The 15801-nt window shown below is 37.4% G+C and overlaps 1 pseudogene; it reads left to right on the forward strand.

Moving 5' to 3' along the window:
- The first annotated feature begins 1423 nt into the window (after positions 1 to 1423).
- LOC124987075 (T-cell surface glycoprotein CD1a-like) lies at positions 1424 to 2456 on the forward strand (annotated as a pseudogene).
- Positions 2457 to 15801: the final 13345 nt, after the last annotated feature.

Genomic DNA, 15801 nt, shown 5'->3' on the forward strand with positions numbered 1-15801 from the left:
ATTGATAGGAGCCAAAAGCCTTAGAGGAGTGTCAGAACAAGTAGGGAAATGGGAAACTGAGTCGGAGGCTTGGGGTTTTAGGAGGGGACACATTTTCTTTGTTGCAAACAGAGGTCTGTCTGTTGATTGGAGAAGGAAGTCAAAAGAGAGGTCTGTGGGGTAGGTTTGTTTAGAACAGAAATCAAAGGTCAACTTTTCTGAGAGAAAGAAATAGCATCTGCAAGTGCCATGCTGTGTCTTCTGCTTCCCTTGGCAGCTGTTCTCTTCCCAGGCAGTGACAGTGAAGCTGGTAAGAACTGGGGCATCTGACCAGTTGTGTGCAAGTGTGTGTGTGTGTGTATGTGTGTGTGTGTGTGTGTGTGTGTGTGTGTGATGGTAGTTTCCCATGTATATGTTTAGAAAGTAGAGTGCCATGCTGGTCCCATTCTGAGTGTCCCTGACTCAAGGGCCCTGATCTCTTCCAGAGGGTGTTGATAAAGCATGGGACCCTATGGCAAGCAAATGCCTGATCAGACAACTATAACTCTTCTTTTCTCCAGATTCTGAGTCTCCTCACTCTGTCACTTTCCTTTCACAATTCCCTCTTCTCTAATTTCTCTTTACTCCCTTTTTTTGTCTTTGCTCAGGATTCAAAAAGCCTATCTCCTCCCATGTCATCAAAAGCATAATCATTTACAACCATCCCTGGGTACAAAATCTGTGCTCAAGTTGGTTGAGTGAGGTGTGGACTCACAGCTGAAACAGCCAGGTTAATACCATCATTCCTCTGCATCCCTGGTCCACAGGGAACCTCGATAACAATGTGTTGATGTAACTGGAAATGTTTTTCCAGGCATACTTCATTAGATTTGTTCAGGTTGTTCACATTGGTCAATTACTCTCCAAATGTTCAGTTCCCCTGTTTGGGAGTGAGGAGGTGTGGGGGTAAGGAGTGTCTCTCAATAAGTGATTCCTCTAGAAAAGAGCCTAATCTCTGTTCTGAAACTTACTCCACCCTCTCCACCATAAGACTGTAATAACACGTTTCAGCAGGTGCAATAAATCAGATCCTGATTCGTCAAACACTGCAGTCTTCTGCTACTTATAAACTACCTTGTTTACTATGTTTTTTTTTTTTAATCTTTCCTTAGAGATATCCTTTGGTCACCCTTTTCCAAGGTCTCTGCTCAGTTACCCTCAGCTTCCTCACTCTTCCACTTGATCCTTTCACCCTATCTTATTATATTCCCAGCCCTCTCACAAAATGCTTTCTCCCCAACACCATTCCTATCACCTCTGAACAATTTTCATCTTCCTCATGTTATTCATCTCTTCCTGTATTTCCAACTCCTACCAATTTTGGTTTCTATGAACCTCTAATAAAAAATTTAAAAAAAAAATTGCCCATTCCCTTAAATCTCCAAATTTTCTCCCTTCCACTTTGATGGTCCTTTGCTTTCACTCATTCCATATTCTCCGGTTTTGCTCCCTTTTCCCTCTAATTCATTATTCTTCTTCCATTGAACCCATTGAGATACAGATGACAGCAGGTTGTGAATTGGGCTCTGGGAGAACTTCATAGGCTTCCTTCAAATAGCAGTTCAAGGAACTGATTTCCTGAGCTTCAGAATGAATTATGGTTACCATCTCCAAAGAATGGAAGAAAGGCCTGGTGTTTCTGCAGACTACTCAGTCAGAACCAAGTCATCACACACATGGTATGTATGCTCCTCAGTGACACCTGTCCATGTTTCACATTGGGTCTTCTTGATGTAGGGAAGGCTCATCTTCAGAAACCACATCAGTTCTACATTCTCTCTTCAAGTATTTTCTATTACAAAATCAAATAAAAAATAATAAGAGGGAGAAAAGTATAATGTGTGACATTTCCACAAGAGGGAAAGATATGTCTATCTAGGCTAATATGGAGTTCTGAACCCTTCAGTCTATGTTAGGGTCCTGTCTGAATATCTTTTCTGTTCTTTGCAGTAAAACCTGAGGTCTGGCTTACCAGAAGTCCCAGTCCTGGGCCAGGCTGTCTGCTGCTGGTGTGCCATGTCTCTGGATTCTACCCCAAAGCTTTGTGGGTGATGTGCATGTGAGGTGAACATGAGCAACTGGGCACTCAGCAAGGCGACTTCCTGTCCAACGCTGTTGGGACGTGGTATCTCTGAACAACCCTGGATGTGGCAGCTGATCAGGTGGCTGTCCTGACCGGGGGAGTGAAGCACGTCAGTCTGGGTGGGCAGGACCTCATCCTCTATTGGGTGGTAAAACCTGGGACCCAGCTAAATATGTGGGGAGGTGATCCTCTAGCAGAGCATGAGAGCCAGCTAAGAAATTTGAGACTTCAGGGAATTCCAGACCCCAAAAGAGAGAAATGCATTAATCTAAGGAATAGAAGTGTTAAAAATGAGGGATCTGCAGATGCAGAAGGATATTGTGGGATAGATGGATTCACCTCTGAAGAGGAATGAGAGGAAAAATAGGAAGAAAAGAGATTGTTGAGATGTTGTTCTTCAAACAAAAGAAGTCAAAGTTAATTCAGTAAAACAGAAAGTAGTTGGTAAAATGGGATGGATGTAAAGCATCCTTGGTGTCCACTTGAATCTGCAGAACATCACAGTTCCCTGGGCTTGATCTTGGCAGTGATGGTTGCTCTGGCTCTTCTGACAGAGCTTGGATTTTGATTTAGGAAGTCCTGGTAAGTTATCTGAATCAATCTTTCCTGTTGGTCCCTCCGCCCCATTGGTCTGTCCATCTTCTTTGTCTCTTTACTCACTTTTCCTTATCCTCCCAACCCCATTCCCACATTCTCCTCTGTTCTTGCCTCCCACTTAAGAAGTTCTGTTATTTCTTTGTTCTCATTTGGTTCAATTAGGATACACTGTGAAGCCCCCTGAAGTGCTCTCCTTCAAAATGAGGACCCAGCAGCCCAAGTGCTCATCACACACCTGAAAACGTGTGGTGATGGCATCCCTCAATTCTCCTTATGAAACGCTTGTAATTTATTTCTGTTTCCTAATCAGTTATGGATATGTACACAGCGTCAGCTGGAAGGGCTTGCTCTGACCTGACTTCTGGAACTTTAAAATTCAAATTTTAACTCTGAAAGGGAATAGGATCCTAGTAAGCTCCACCTGGTTAGATATTAATGAATCATTAGATGCATTGAAGATGTCACAACCTCCAGAGGTCCTTCCTTGATTCACAGGAAGCACTTTATTTCTCCATCTGAGATCTCCCTTAGTCCCTACCCTCTGTGGCCAGCTGCAGCAGGTTCCTTCCCCCTTTGAATTTGTTAAAACCTTGAGAGAAAACACATACTTTTTAAAATATTTGTAACCCTGGTAAGTGGTCTATCCTCAATAAAAATCTGTGATGACTTTCTGCCACATTTGTAGATTTTTATATTCTTTCCCTTCTGACACCTGTGTTGTAGTTGAGACATCTGATGCTTCTCTTGTTAAAAATCTTCTTATTTGGCCAAAAGAACTCACACACTTTCCCGGTTCTATAGTTTCTTCTCTGAGCTCTGAGGAGAAACACAATTTTGCTTCTTGCCACTTTTGTTATTCATATAGAGAACTATTCGAGGGAAACAAATCCTATGACTTTCAGGATTCTAAACTATAAAAATAAGCTTGACAAGATGAAGGTCTTTGATATTCAATATGGCTCAGGATCAAATACTACAGTTGCCACATCATTGCTTGTTACAAAAGTAGAATTTGAAGATTGATGTTATATTTACTGAATTATCACTTTAGCAAAGTAAAATTATGAATGTAGGTTCACAGTTGCATTAAAATTTGTGAGGCATTGAAGTAGGTGGTACCTGGAATGTGGTGCAAATGTGTCACTAAAGAGAAATGGATCAAATATGGTTAATAAGAGCCTTGCTCTGGGCTGGGGATATAGCTCAGTTGGTAGAAGGCTTGCCTCACAAGTACAAAGCCCTGGGGGGAAAAAAAAAAAAGAGTGTTGCTCCTCAGGATAGAAGTACTATCGAGGAAAAGAATGTGTAAACAAAACATTCTTATTTTTCATAGCAGTTATTTTACATACAGTTTGTTATGGTTTCGATCTGAGGTGTCTCCCAAAAGCTCATGTGTGAGACAATGAAAAAATTTTCTGAGGTGAAATGCTTGGGTTATAAGAGCCTTAACATAATCAGTGCATTACTTCACTGATGGATTAACTGGGTGGTGACTGTAGGCAGGTAAGGGGTGGCTGGATGAGATAGGTCACTAGGACCTGTGTCTTTAGGTCTCTCTCCTCTCTCCCCTCCCCTCCTTCTCTCCCTCCCTCCTTCCTGATTGCTGTGTTCTGAGCTATTTTTCTTCCCACACCTTTCCACCATGATGTTCTCCCTCACTTTGGGTCCAGAGCATTGGAATCAGCCATCCATGGAATGAGACCTCTAAAACCATGAGTGCCAAATCTTTACCTCCTCTAAAATTCTTCTTGTCAGGTCTTTTGGTTACAGTGGCTAAATAAATAAATATGGACTAAAACACACTTACTGCAAATATTGACATGAGCCATGCTCCTAAAGGTCAAGTTCCAGTAAGCTCATATTCATAATAATATTGATGACCAATAAATATATAAACATTTTATGTGTGTTTGGTTCAAAATTTTCATGTCAAACAACAACGCTTTTTTTCTTGCTTTTTAATAGCTTCATCATAGTATTGTACATGTTATTTTGTTCAGTAGCTTCACCTACGAATTGGAAAATTTCCGCTTTCCCCAAGTTACTGTGTTATTGATTCATTGATATAGAACTCACAGCCATCAGCCTTACAGTCATAACAAAGCAAATCTAAAACACTTATTTACTCTCTAAGGCACATCACAGTTTTTGCAGTTTAAAAACATTTGATATCCCTTCAGCAGTATGTTTTGGGGTCATTTTAATTGGCAAAATAAGTAGCAAAGATCACAAAAATGTGGAAAACATGGCACTGAACATACAGAGATGCTCATCCTACAGAAAGGAGTGAAACCAGAAAGCAGGGTGTCCATTCTTGTGACTTTATTTTTTTAATTAAATTTTTAAAAATTTTATTTGTTCTAATTAGTTGTACATGACAGTAGAATGCATTTATACATTTTGATAGATCATACATAAATAGAGTGTAATTTCTCATTTTTCTGATTATACATATTGCAGGATCATGTCAATCATGTAGTTTAACATGTATATGAAGTAATAATGTCCGTTTCACTATACTATCATTCCTTCCCCCGTATCCCTTCCCCTCCCTTCATTCCCCTCTACCTAATATAAAGTAATTCTATTCTACCCTCTCCACCCCCATTATGAATTAGCTTTTGCATATCAGAGAAAACATTCAGCCTTTGGTTTTTTGGGTTTGGCTTATTTCACTTATTCTCTGACTTCATCCATTTACAAGGAAATGCCATAATTTCATTCTTCTTTAAAGCTGAGTAATATTCCATCATATATGTATGTGTGTGTGTGTGTGTGTGTGTGTGTGTGTGTGTGTATATACACACACACTTTATTTATCCGTACGGAGTGTGTCCTACATGTTATTCAATTGACACATCACTCTGCACAAATCTATGAATGACTGTTAAGTACTGTGAATATTGATTTTGGATTAAAAATGAATTTTAGTGAAGAGTCAAATTAGCACATACTGAAATCTTCATTATGGAGGTTGACCAGTGACCCCAAATGGTGGTGTGAGTCAAGATATCCATGATTTAGTTCGATTTCTTTTATTTTAAATTTATTTGTGCTATAAACAAATGGGATACATTTTGTTTCTCTGTTTGTACATGAAGTAGAGGCATACCATTTCTGTAATCATACATTTACATAGGGTAATAGTTTTTGATTCATTTTGTTATTTTTCCCCTCCACCCCACTCCCCACCCCTCCCATGCCTCTTTTCCTTCTATACAGCCCTCCAACCTCCATTGGTGCCCTCTCCCACCCCCCATTATGTGTCATCATCCTCTTATTAGAGAGATCATTCATCCTTTGGTGTTTTGAGATTGGCTTACCTCATTTAGCATGATATTCTCCAATTTCATCCATTTACCTGCAAATGCCATCATTTTATTATTCTTTATGACTGAGTAATATTCCATTGTATATATATATCACAGTTTCTTTATCCATTCATCAATTGAAGGGCTTCAAGGTTGTTCCGCAATCTGGCTATTGTGAATTAAGCAGCTATGAACATTGATGTGGGTGTATCTCTGTAGTATGCTGATTTTAAATCCTTTGGGTATAGGCCAAGGAGAGGGATAGCTGGGTCAAATGGTGGTTCCATTCCAAGTTTTCTGAGGATTCTCCATACTGCTTTCAGAGTGACTGCACTAATTTGCAACCCCACCAGCAATGTATGAGTATACCTTTTTCCCCGCATCCTCGCCAACACCTATTGTTGCTTGTGTCCTTGATAATCGCCCTTCTAATTGGGGTGAGATGGAATCTTAGAGTAGTATTGATTTGCATTTCTCTTATTACTACAACATTCTTTCATATATTTGTTTATTACTTGTAGATCTTCTCTGAAGTGTCTCTTCATTTCCTTAGCCCATTTGTTGATTGGGTTCTTTGTGTTCTTGGTGTAGAGTTTTTGAGTTCTTTATATATTCTAGATATCAGTGCTCTATCTGAAGCATAGAGACAAAGATTTTCTCCCAGTCTGTAGGCTCTCTCTTCACATTGCTGGTAGTTTCCTTTGCTGAGAGAAACCTTTTTAGTTTGAATCTATCCCAGTTATTGATTCTTGCTTTTAATTCCTGTTCTATGGGAGTCCTGTTAAGGAAGTCTGATCCTAAGCCGACATGTTGAAGATTTGGACCTACTTTTTCTTCTATGAGATGAAGGGTCTCTGGTCTGATTCCAAGGTCCTTGATCCATTGTGAGTTGATTTTTGTGCAGGGTGAGAGATAGAGGTTTAGATTCATTCTGCTGCATATGTATTTCCAGTTTTCCCAGCACCATTTGTTGAAGAGGCTATCTTTTCTCTATTGCATATTTTTGGCACCTTTGTCTAATATGAGAAAATTGTATTTATTTGGGTTTGTGTCCGTGTCCGCTATTCTATACCCTTGATCTACCTGTCTATTTTGGTACCAATACCATGCCGTTTTTGTTACTATTGCTTTGTAGTATAGTGGAAATTCTGGTATTGCGATACCCCCTGCTTCACTCTTCCTGCTAAGGATTGCTTTAGCTATTCTGGGTTGCTTATTCTTCCAGATGAATTTCATGATTGCTTGCTCTATTACTATAAGGTACATCATTGGGATTTTAATTGGAATTGCATTGAATCTGTATAGCACTGTTGGTAGTATGGTCATTTTGACAATATTAATTCTATCTATCCAAGAACATGGGAGATCTTTTCATCTTCTAAGGTTTTCTTTAATTTCTTTCTTTAGTATTCTGTAGTTCACATTGTAGAGGTCTTTCACCTCTTTTGTATTCCCAAGTATTTTATTTTTTTCAAGGCTATTGTGAATGGGGTAGATTTCCTAATTCCTCTTTCTAAAGATTCATCACTTACGTATAAAAATGGATTAGATTTATGAGCATTGATCTTATATCCTGCTACTTTACTGAATTCACTTATGAGTTCTAAAAGTTTTCTGGTGGATTTTATCGGTTTCACTAAATATATAATCATGTGATCAGCAAATAGGGTTAGTTTGAGTTCTTCTTTTCCTATTTGTATCCCTTTAATTTCTTTGGTCTGTCTAATTGCTCTGGCTAGAGTTTCAAGGACAATGTTGAATAGAAGTGGTGAAAGAGGGCATCCCTGCCTTGTTCCAGTTTTTAGGGAGAATATTTTCAGGTTTTTACCATTTAGAATGATATTGGCCATGGGCTTAGCATAGATGGCTTTTACAATATTAAGGAATGTTCCCACTATCCTTATTTTTTCTAGTGTTTTGAGCATAAAGGGGTGCTTATTTTATCAAATGTTTTTCTGCATCTATCACAATTATCATGCGATTCTTGACTTTAAGTCTGTTGTTATGCTGAATTACATTTATTGATTTCCTGATGTTGAACCAACCTTGCATCCCTGGGATAAAACACACTTGATCCTGGTGCACTATTTTTTAAATATATTTTTGTATGCGATTTACTAAAATTTTGTTGAGAATTTTTGCATCAATATTCATTAAGAATGTTTGTCTGACATTTTCTTCCTCAATGTGTCTCTGTCTGGTTTAGATATCAGGGTGATATTGGCTTCATAGAATGAGTTTGGAAGGGTTCCCTCCTCTTCTATTTCATGGAATAGTTTGAGAAGTATTGGATTGAGCTCTTTTTTAAAGGTTTTGTAGAACTCGGCTGAGAACCCATCTGGTCCCGGACTTTTCTTTGTTGGTAGGCTTTTGATGACTTTTTCTATTTCATTACTTGAAATTGGTCTATTTAAATTGTGTATGTCCTAGTTCATTTTAGGATTTATTCATATGTCTCTAGAAACCTGTTGATGTCTTTGAGATTTTCCATTTCATTGGAGTAGAGATTTTCAAAATAACTTCCAATTATGTTTTGTATTTCACTCGTGTCTGTTTTGATATTTCCTTGTTCATTCCAAATTTTAGTAATTTGAGTTTCCTACCTCTTTCTCTTTGTTAGTGTGGCTAAGGGTTTAACAATTTTGTTTATTTTTTCAAAGAACCAGCTATTTATTTTGTCAATTTTTTCTATTGTTTCTTTTGTTTCAATTTCATTGATTTCAGCTCTGATTTTAACTATTTCCTGTCTTCTACTACTTTTGGTATTGGTCTGTTCTTCTTTTTCTAGGGATTTGAGCTGTAGTGTTAGGTCATTTATTTGTTGATATTTTCTTCTTCTTTTGAATGCCCTCCATGAAATAAATTTTCCTCTAAGTACTGCTTTCATAGTGTCCCAGACATTTTGAATAATGTTCTTTGTTCTCCTTCACCTGTAAGAAATTTTTTATTTCCCCCCTGATGTCTTCTGTTATTCATTCATCATATAATAGTGTATTATTTAATCTCCAGGTGTTGGAGTAGTTTCTGTTTTCCATTTTGTCATTTATTTCTAATTTCAATCCATTATGATCTGATAGAATACAAGGTAGTGTCTCTGTCTTCTTGTATTTGCTAACATTAGCTTTGTGGTATAGAATAATGTCTATGTTAGAGAAGGATCTATGTGCTGCTGAGAAGAAAGTGTATTCACTCTTTGTTGGATGGTATATTCTATATATGTCAGATGTTTAAATTATTGATTGTTTTATTGAGATCTATGGTTTCTTTGTTCAATTTTTGTTTGGAAGATCTATACAGTGGTGAGAGAGGTGTGTTAAAATCACCTAGTATTATTGTGTTGTGGTCTATTCGATTTCTGAAATTGAGAAGGATTTGTTTGACGTACATTGAAGAGCCACTGTTTGTGGCATAAATATATATGATTGTTGTGTCTCGCTGATTTATGCTTCCCTTAAGCAATATGAAATGTCCTTCTTTATCCCTTATGACTACCTTTGGCTTGAAGTACACATTATCTGTAATGAGGATGGATACTCTGGGTTTTTTGCTGAGTCCATGTGCATGGTGTGTTTTTTCCCATCCTTTCACCTTTAGTCTGTGGGTATCTCTTTCTATGAGATGAGTCTCTTGCAGGCAGCATATTGTTGGATTTTTCTTTTTAATCCAATCTGCCAGTCTATATCTTTTGATTGATGAGTTCAGGCCATTAACATTCAGGGTTATTATTGAGATATGATTTGTATTCTCAGTCATTTGGCTCATTTTTTTTTTTTTGACATGACTTGCTTTCTCTTTTGTTTGGTTATTCCTTTAGGCTAGTTCCTCCCTTTGCTGATTTACATCGTTGTTTTTCATCTCTTCCTCATGGAATATTTTGCTGAGAATGTTCTGGAGTGCCGGCTTTCTTTTTGTAAATTCTTTTAGCTTTCATTTATCATGGAAGGATTTTATTTCGTCAGCAAATCTGAAGTAAGTTTTGGTGGGTATAAGATTCTTGGTTGGCTACCGTTTTCTTTCAGAGCTTGAAAAATGTTCCAGGCCCTTCTAGCTTTTAGGGTCCGGGTTGAAAATTCTGCTGTTATCCTTATTGATTTCCCCCTGAATGTAATTTAATTTTTTTTTCTCACGCAGCCTTTAAAATTCTGTCTTTATTTTGTATGTTAGGTATTTTCATTATAATGTGCCTTGGTGTGGGTCTGTTGTAATTTTGTGTATTTGGAGTCCTATAAGCCTCTTGTACTTGGTTTTCCATTTCATTCTTCAGATTTGGGAAATTTTCTGATATTATTTCATTGAATAGGTTGTTCATTCCTTTGGATTTTTTCTCTAAGCCTTCCTCAATCCCAATAATTCTTAAATTTGGCCTTTTCATGATATCCCATAATTCTTTTAGATTCTGTTCATGATTTCTTACCATCTTCTCTGTTTGGTCAACTTTGTTTACAAGATTAAATATTTTTTCTTCAATGTCTGAGGTTCTGTCTTCCAGGTATTATATCCTATTGATTATGCTTTCTATGGAGTTTTTAATTTGGTTTATTGTTTCCTTCATTTCAAGGATTTCTGTCTGTTTTTTTTTTTTTAGGTATCTCTAACTCTTTATTGAAATGTCTTTTGCTTCCCATATTAGCTCTTTTAACTGTTGATTGGTGCGATCATTGAAAGCCTGCATTTGCTCTTTTGTCTCTTCGTTTGCTTTTCTGATCATCTTAATTATGTATATTCTGAACTCCCTTTCTGACATTTCTTCTGCCATGCTGTCATTGGATTTTGTTGATGTAATATCTCGGTTTGTTTGGGACATTTTCTTCCCTTGTTTTCTCATATTGGTCAAGTATCTACCCCTCTAGTAATGAAACTCTGAGATATTGCAGATTTCCTTTATTGACTTATAGTGTCCCTGTAGATTTCCAATAACTCACCTCCTAACCTTCAGTAACCTGAAGTCTTGGAGGAAGTTGTTAATGCTGTGATCCACAAGAAAGCTGCCCCTCTAGGGGTGGTGGCCTTCAGGTGGGGTATATTCCCTGCTAGTGGGCAGAGGCACCTCCACTTGTTGATGGATGGTTAATCAAAGGGGCACTAGACTGTGGGCTGGGGCACGGCTGCTCTATGCCTGGGTCTCTGGTTCTACCACCCTCGTAGGAAAGTCTCGCCCGGCGGGGAAGACTCACCTGGTGGGGACGTCTTGTTGGGCAGTTCTCCTTCGAGAAGTTCCCTTCAGTCCAGAACTACCACCTGGGCTGGGAAGCCCTCCTCTGCGACGTTCCCTGGTGCTTGGAACTATGCTTGGGCTGGGTGATCTGGCACTGTGAGGGACTCTTTCTCTGAGTGGCCCTCCTCTATGACATTCCCTGGGGACTGGACCTACCACCCAGGCCTGGGACTCTTGCTCTGCGCCAAAGTCTCTTGCTGGGCAGTCCTCCTCTACAATGCTCCCAGTTGTCCAGGTTCACAGCTCTAGTGGGGGAATCTCACTGGGCAACTCTACTCCACAAAGTTCCCTGCATTCTAGGACTACTGACCAGTCCAGGGAGCCTCACCCAGTGGGAGACACTCACCCTGTGGCTCTGAGTTGGTCCTGAGTCTCTCAAAATCTCTTCTTCTTGAATCCTGAGTCCTTTCAAAGGGCCTCCAGTCTCCTGTAGTGTCTCAGGAAGGGAGCCCCTCTTCTGATGATGATGGCCACACCCTCAGGAATAATTCAAAATGTCTGCACCAGCCTCCAAAGAAGCTGGGAGCCCCAATGAGGGTGTGCTGAGTCAGCACAGAGGCAAGTGCAGTGTCCCTCAGCAGTAGGGGGGCAGGCAGGGAGGTAGGCTCAGCAATGGCATCCAACCTCAGTTTGGGGGTCGGCAGGCTGGCTAGCTCTGCGTGATGGCGTCCTATCTCCAAGTTCAATTTCTTTAAATTCATAAATTAATTCAATGGTTCTTAGGCACTTACTTTGTACTTGCTATGCAGCAGATATATACTGAGTATAAAGTAATGAAGAAATCACTGTGTTCTGAGCGTGAAATTTTTGTCTAATAATTTGATTCTGCACTTTAGTATTTTGTTTCTTTCTTAGTTTGCTGGTAGAACAACTTACTTAGAGAAAGGGACTTAGCCTCATTTTGCTTAAGGAAATGAGAAGAGGGGACCCAGGGCAAGGGGAACATCCAGATAAACCAGGCCATATAAGACATTTTCCCATGATATTCCTTCTGAAAACTTCATCCATTTATTCATTCACCACACATTCAACCTTTACTATTTGTATGGCAAACATATTCACTGAAAGTAGTTCCAAAATATAGGCAAACTTTTGGAAAATGAAGTTGTGATGAGAGAAGAGAAAAACATGAACAACATGGAATGAGAGTGAGCAAACAGTGGGACACTTCAGACTTTCTGTTGTGTTTGGATTAGATACGATTGATTCCAGTCTGTCTAGCTTCCAGTCCTTTTTGCCACATTTGTCTGGCTGCCATGTGGTTTGGTTGATTACACTCTCAACTGCAGTGATCAGCCTAAGGCAGTCGTGAGAACACATCATTGAGAAAGTGATAGGCTAAGGAATGGACAGGCAACCTATAATTTAAGATAGTCATTGTATAATTATTACTTATGTTGTTCAGGGGAATGAGTCTGGGTATGCACCTGTCCTAAGGTGGCTCAGTTTATAAGAAGCCTGATTCTTGTGTTTGTCAGAAAGGGGAAAAAGATGTCTTTCTTAGACTAGTTGTTATCTTGTGATATATAAAGCTAGAAATAATTCTTTTTTCATCACCAGAGGAGCAAGGCTGTTGTTGAAATCATATAGCCAAGAAGGCAGAGAAAACAGATTCACAGAAGAGTTCAGATTAAACTATATCAAATCCTGAATGACCCCTCTACTTCTCAGTCATGCCAGCTAATCCATTTACTTTATGTTTTCAGCTAACTAAGTATGTGTTCTCTGTGGATGACTGAAAGCAACCTTCTTGAGGTAAGCAGACATCGGGGACTCAGTTGATTTCTATTTTTAGTTGTACACCATTTTACTTCTCTCTTTCTCCTCCTTTCCTCCTTACATTGGTTTTTCCTGAAAATTGATTTTTTTTTCTCAAAGGACAAGTGTCCTCGTCTTGTTAGACTTTTATACTGTTTTGATTTTATTCCTAGCATTCAGATAGGTCCCTCTCCTGCATTCTTCATAGGAATCTGTCAAACTACCTACCAGGAATCAAAGAGGGAGTTATGTTGCTGGATAAGTGAGTGATTTGGAAAAGTTCCTAGATTTTCATTCTTTTCTTTAGTATTTAACAATTTAGGAGACAAAATATATATTCTCTCAAGATTTCATGAGAGTGAAAAGAATATCTAGCACCAGTATTAAATAAACCATGACATACCATGACAACAGTTCCATAATCAATCTGTAAGACATTTTCCCAAGCATTTCCTTCTGACAAATTTCATTAATTCATTCTTCTGTCCATTCATTCATTCATCATGCATTCAGTTTTACTATTTTTGTGGCAAGCATAGTCACTGAGAGTATTTCCAAAATGTAGGAAAGCAGCCATAGATCTAAGAAATTGAAAATATAAATGATAATTTCTAACTCCAAGTTTCTTTCATATTTGATGGTTAGATTTTATCACACAGTTAAATTTCATAAAGTTTTATTGTTTTTTCTGCCAGATTTTCCATTTACTAAGTCATATTCTATAAAGTCTCTAAAAAATTGTTTTTTCCCTGGTCTTTCACTGGGCTTTATCAACCTCAGCATGGATAAATAGATTGTAAATAATATTTCTCTGAATATTATATAATAGGATAAATTATATAATGAGATAAATATACTATTGTAATTATTATAATCAGATATATATTATACAGTACAATAAATATAGAGTCTAAATAATCTCTCTGATTATATATTCATGTTCGTTTCCTAAGCAAGCTCTCTGTTTCAGCAACAGTGTGTTCATGTTGAAGGAACAGAAATGTCCTAAAAAGAGAATAAAGGATAAACTTGCCAAAATTTCACAATTGGAAGGAGTTGGCTGTATAGTCTGAATTGCTGGACAGGACAAGGAAGTGGGGAAGTGAAGATTAAGCATTTTAATTTGTGAAAATATGCAAGGAACTGGGAGTATTGTGCTCCACTCCTCCTTGTTCCAGTCCCCAGATATTTGATGGAAAGTAACTTGAATCAGTTGAAAGATGATATTTTAAAAATATAAAATTATGTTGAATAATAAGAGTGTGTTAGTATTTTATATTTTTCTAATTTATTGATTAATTAGGTTTTAATTTTGCTCTAAACTCCTTAATGAGATTAAGAAATTTCCTTGAAGGATATATAGATTGTGACTGGAAGGTTATAGTAGTACTTTGCTTTGTAAATATGAAATTGAACAGATCACTGAATAGACAAAGGACACACTGAGCACTATTAAAAATGGGACATCTAAGAAATGGATTTGGAATTGTAAAAATGAAATTCATAAATACACACACACATTTATGGTATTTTTGTATATACATACAATATTTCATATATATGTATATACTTATATAATACAAACATTCTTACATTAATAGTAAAAAAAGAAAAAACCTAAAACATTACAAAATGAACAAAGCATGTGTGCAAGCCAGTCACAGATATAACCCCAAAAGCTAATAAGCATATGAATGATACTAGCAATTAAAGAAAATCAAATTAAAACATGGTATTATTTTATTTTACTAATCAGCAAAATCAGAAAGCTGGAGCATCTGCAGGGAAGGGGCATAAGTGGGAATCACTATGAACTGATAGCAGTGACGTGATTCTGGAGAGCTGTGGCAGTGTCTTATCTAAGTATGTATATGTTGATCTTCTGATTCCAATTCTGAACATATCTTCCAAAACCATTTACACAATTCCAACAAGGAACATACTGAATGATGTTTATCATGACAACTGAATGATACAAGGTATTGGAAGCACATTAGATGTTCACTCTTAAGGGAATGCATTCATAAAATGTAATAACTGCACACTCTGGGATCCTATGCAGAAGGTAGATACAGGTTAGATTTAGAGTGATATGGGAAGGTCTTAAAGGAGAGTCCTGAATGAAATGCATTGTGTAAAGTTGTACACAGAAAGCAACACTATATTTTAGAACAACACATAGAGTAGAAAAAGATATATCAATGCCTTAAAATGTGGGAAAAATAAAATGGGAATAAATAAATTGACAAACAAAATAGTTTGATCAATCAAATACAGGAAGGTCTATCAAGCCAAATGATATCCATGAGCCACAAATAGAGGAGAATGTTAGCTTAATAATCTGCACTTAAGGATTCCAAAGACAGCATACGACATAACAAAAATTAGAAAATAATTATACTTTACAGAATAGAAACTGAAGTGGGATAACAATTTTCACCACGGGTACATTCTCAGGAAACAATCATAAAAATGTATCACATCATATAAAATACTTAGATTTCTAAGTACAGAAAAGAAATATCTGCAGCATCAAACTCTTTGGTTGAAAATGTCAAGGTTTTACAATTATTATCAAAGACTATAGAGTGGAACAAATATCTACATTTTACCAACAGTGGTTATAGAGATTAAAGCAAAGTTTCAGCATCCTTGTTATTACATAAAAAAAGTTTAATATTTAAGTGCTAAAATCATCAACAAGCTTAACAAATCTATCCTTCAAATCACAGTAACTTATACTTCTAAAAATAATTTTTAATTATATTAAAAAAATGAATAAAATTTAAAATTTTCATTGATAAAATAAGAACAGAATC

Source organism: Sciurus carolinensis, chromosome 1 (assembly GCF_902686445.1).
Source record: "Sciurus carolinensis chromosome 1, mSciCar1.2, whole genome shotgun sequence".
Taxonomy (NCBI): Eukaryota; Metazoa; Chordata; class Mammalia; order Rodentia; family Sciuridae; genus Sciurus; species Sciurus carolinensis.